Source organism: Heptranchias perlo, unplaced genomic scaffold (genome assembly GCF_035084215.1).
Source record: "Heptranchias perlo isolate sHepPer1 unplaced genomic scaffold, sHepPer1.hap1 HAP1_SCAFFOLD_721, whole genome shotgun sequence".
Taxonomy (NCBI): domain Eukaryota; kingdom Metazoa; phylum Chordata; class Chondrichthyes; order Hexanchiformes; family Hexanchidae; genus Heptranchias; species Heptranchias perlo.
This window is the reverse complement of record NW_027139752.1, coordinates 85,001-89,172: the sequence shown is the minus strand read 5'-3', so window position 1 is coordinate 89,172 and position 4,172 is coordinate 85,001.

Sequence of the window (4,172 nt, the reverse complement as noted above, 5' to 3'; positions counted from 1 at the left end):
TCCTGGGACTCTGTCCCTTCCCCGGGTGTCCTGCTCCTGGGACTCTGTCCCTTCCCCCGGGTGTCCTGCTCCTGGGACTCTGTCCCTTCCCCGGGTGTCCTGCTCCTGGGACTCTGTCCCTTCCCCGGGTGTCCTGCTCCTGGGACTCTGTCCCTTCCCCGGGTGTCCTGCTCCTGGGACTCTGTCCCTTCCCCGGGTGTCCTGCTCCTGGGACTCTGTCCCTTCCCCGGGTGTCCTGCTCCTGGGACTCTGTCCTTCCCCGGGTGTCCTGCTCCTGGGACTCTGTCCCTTCCCCGGGTGTCCTGCTCCTGGGACTCTGTCCCTTCCCGGGTGTCCTGCTCCTGGGACTCTGTCCCTTCCCCGGGTGTCCTGCTCCTGGGACTCTGTCCCTTCCCCGGGTGTCCTGCTCCTGGGACTCTGTCCCTTCCCCGGGTGTCCTGCTCCTGGGACTCTGTCCCTTCCCCGGGTGTCCTGCTCCTGGGACTCTGTCCCTTCCCCGGGTGTCCTGCTCCTGGGACTCTGTCCCTTCCCCGGGTGTCCTGCTCCTGGGACTCTGTCCCTTCCCCGGGTGTCCTGCTCCTGGGACTCTGTCCCTTCCCCGGGTGTCCTGCTCCTGGGGACTCTGTCCCTTCCCCGGGTGTCCTGCTCCTGGGACTCTGTCCCTTCCCCGGGTGTCCTGCTCCTGGGGACTCTGTCCCTTCCCCGGGTGTCCTGCTCCTGGGACTCTGTCCCTTCCCCGGGTGTCCTGCTCCTGGGACTCTGTCCCTTCCCCGGGTGTCCTGCTCCTGGGACTTCTGTCCCTTCCCCGGGTGTCCTGCTCCTGGGACTCTGTCCCTTCCCCGGGTGTCCTGCTCCTGGGACTCTGTCCCTTCCCCGGGTGTCCTGCTCCTGGGACTCTGTCCCTTCCCCGGGTGTCCTGCTCCTGGGACTCTGTCCCTTCCCCGGGTGTCCTGCTCCGTGGGACTCTGTCCCTTCCCCGGGTGTCCTGCTCCGTGGGACTCTGTCCCTTCCCCGGGTGTCCTGCTCCGTGGGACTCTGTCCCTTCCCCGGGTGTCCTGCTCCCGTGGGACTCTGTCCCTTCCCCGGGTGTCCTGCTCCGTGGGACTCTGTCCCTTCCCCGGGTGTCCTGCTCCGTGGGGACTCTGTCCCTTCCCCGGGTGTCCTGCTCCTGGGACTCTGTCCCTTCCCCGGGTGTCCCTCCACCGTGGGACTCTGTCCCTTCCCCTGGTGTCCCTCCACCGTGGGACTCTGTCCCTTCCCCTGGTGTCCCTCCACCGTGGGACTCTGTCCCTTCCCCTGGTGTCCCTCCACCGTGGGACTCAGTCCCTTCCCCTGGTGTCCCACTCCCTGGGACTCAGTCCCTTCCCCTGGTGCCCTCCACCGTGGGGCCTCTGTCCCTTCCCCTGGTGTCCCTCCACCGTGGGGCCTCTGTCCCTTCCCCTGGTGTCCCTCCACCGTGGGGCCTCTGTCCCTTCCCTGGTGTCCCTCCACCGTGGGGCCTCTGTCCCTTCCCCTGGTGTCCCTCCACCGTGGGGCCTCTGTCCCTTCCCTGGTGTCCCTCCACCGTGGGGCCTCTGTCCCTTCCCCTGGTGTCCCACTCCCTTGGCCTCTGTCCCTTCCCCTGGTGTCCCTCCACCGTGGGGCCTCTGTCCCTTCCCCTGGTGTCCCACTCCCTGGGCCTCTGTCCCTTCCCCTGGTGTCCCTCCACCGTGGGGCCTCTGTCCCTTCCCCTGGTGTCCCTCCACCGTGGGGCCTCAGTCCCACACTGTGAGGAGTGGACTCCCTGTAATTGATGATGGTAGTATACTGCCAGTACCTCTCCTGCAGGTACTCCAGGTTGGAGAGTTTTGACGACTGCCATGCTGATGATCTGCACAGCGTGTGAGGTGAGTGAACGATGGAGGAAGCCCTGGAGTGTAGGAAGAGCAGGGCCTCACACACCTGGTAGAGCAAGTGCACAATGACCTCCGAGCGAAACTCAGGGAACTCCGACCTCTACACAAGAGAAAAAAACAGTCCCCGTCAGTCCTGGGTCACCACAGGAACAGGGGTCACAGCTCACCACGGGTACGGTAGCATAGTGGTTATGTTACTGGGCTAGTAATCCAGAGGCCTGGACTAAAATCCAGAGTCATGAGTTCAAATCCCGCCACGGCAGCTGGCGAATTTAAATTCAATTAATTTATTAAATTCAATTAATTAAATAAAAATCTGGAATTAAAATACTAGTATCAGTAATGATGGCCATGAAACTACCGGATTGTCGTAAAAACCCATCTGGTTCACTAATGTCCTTTAGGGAAGGAAACCTGCCGTCCTTACCCGGTCTGGCCTATATGTGACTCCAGACCCACAGCAATGTGGTTGATTCTTAATCACCCTCTGAAATGGCCCAGCAAGACTCTCAGTTGTAAAATCTCGCTACGAAAAGTCATAATAAGAATAAAACCGGACGGACCACCCGGCATCGGACCACGAGGCACCGGACACGACAACGGCAAAACACCAAGCCCAGTCGACCCTGCAAGGTCCTCCTTACTAACATCTGGGGACTTGTGCCAAAATTGGGAGAGCTGTCCCACAGACGAGTCAAGCAACAGCCTGACATAGCCATACTCACAGAATCATATCTTTCAGCCAACGTCCCAGACTCTTCCATCACCATCCCTGGGTATGTCCTGTCCCACCGGCAGGACAGACCCACCAGAGGTGGCGGTACAGTGATATACAGTCAGGAGGGAGTGGCCCTGGGAGTCCTCAACATTGACTCTGGACCCCATGAAATCTCATGGCATCAGGTCAAACATGGGCAAGGAAACCTCCTGCTGATTACCACCTACCGTCCTCCCTCAGCTGATGAATCAGTCCTCCTCCATGTTGAACACCACTTGGAGGAAGCACTGAGGGGAGCAAGGGCACAAAATGTACTCTGGGTGGGGGACTTCAATGTCCATCACCAAGAGTGGCTCGGGAGCACCACTACTGACCGAGCTGGCCGAGTCCTGAAGGACATAGCTGCTAGACTGGGCCTGCGGCAGGTGGTGAGCGAACCAACACGAGGGAAAAACATACTTGACCTCGTCCTCACCAATCTACCTGTCGCAAATGCATCTGTCCATGACAGTATTGGTAGGAGTGACCACCGCACAGTCCTCGTGGAGATGAAGTCCCGTCTTCGCACTGAGGACACCATCCAACGTGTTGTGTGGCACTACCACCGTGCTAAATGGGATAGATTCAGAATGGATCTAGCAGCTCAAAACTGTGCATCCATGAGGCGCTGTGGGCCGTCAGCAGCAGCAGAATTGTATTCCAGCACAATCTGTAACCTCATGGCCCGGCATATTCCTCACTCAACCATTACCAACAAGCTAGGGGATCAACCCTGGTTCAATGAAGAGTGTAGAAGAGCATGCCAGGAGCAGCACCAGGCGTACCTAAAAATGAGGTGCCAACCTGGTGAAGCTACAACTCAGGACTACATGCATGCTAAACAGCGGAAGCAACATGCCATAGACAGAGCTAAGCTATTCCACAACCAACGGATCAGATCAAAGCTCTGCAGTCCTGCCACATCCAGTCGTGAATGGTGGTGGACAATTAAACAACTAACGGGAGGAGGAGGCTCTGCAAACATCCCCATTCTCAATGATGGCGGAGTCCAGCACATGGGTGCAAAAGACAAGGCTGAAGCGTTTGCAACCATCTTCAGCCAGAAGTGCCGAGTGGATGATCCATCTCAGCCTCCTCCCGATATCCCCACCATCACGGAAGCCAGTCTTCGGCCAATTCGATTCACTCCACGTGATATCAAGAAACGGCTGAGTGCACTGGATACAGCAAAGGCTATGGGCCCCGACAACATCCCGGCTGTAGTGCTGAAGACTTGTGCTCCAGAACTAGCTGCGCCTCTAGCCAAGCTGTTCCAGTACAGCTACAACACTGGCATCTACCCGACAATGTGCAAAATTGCCCAGGTATGTCCTGTCCACAAAAAGCAGGACAAATCCAATCCGGCCAATTACCGCCCCATCAGTCTACTCTCAATCATCAGCAAAGTGATGGAAGGTGTCATCGACAGTGCTATCAAGCGGCACTTACTCACCAATAATCTGCTCACCGATGCTCAGTTTGGGTTCCGCCAGGACCACTCGGCTCCAGACCTCATTACA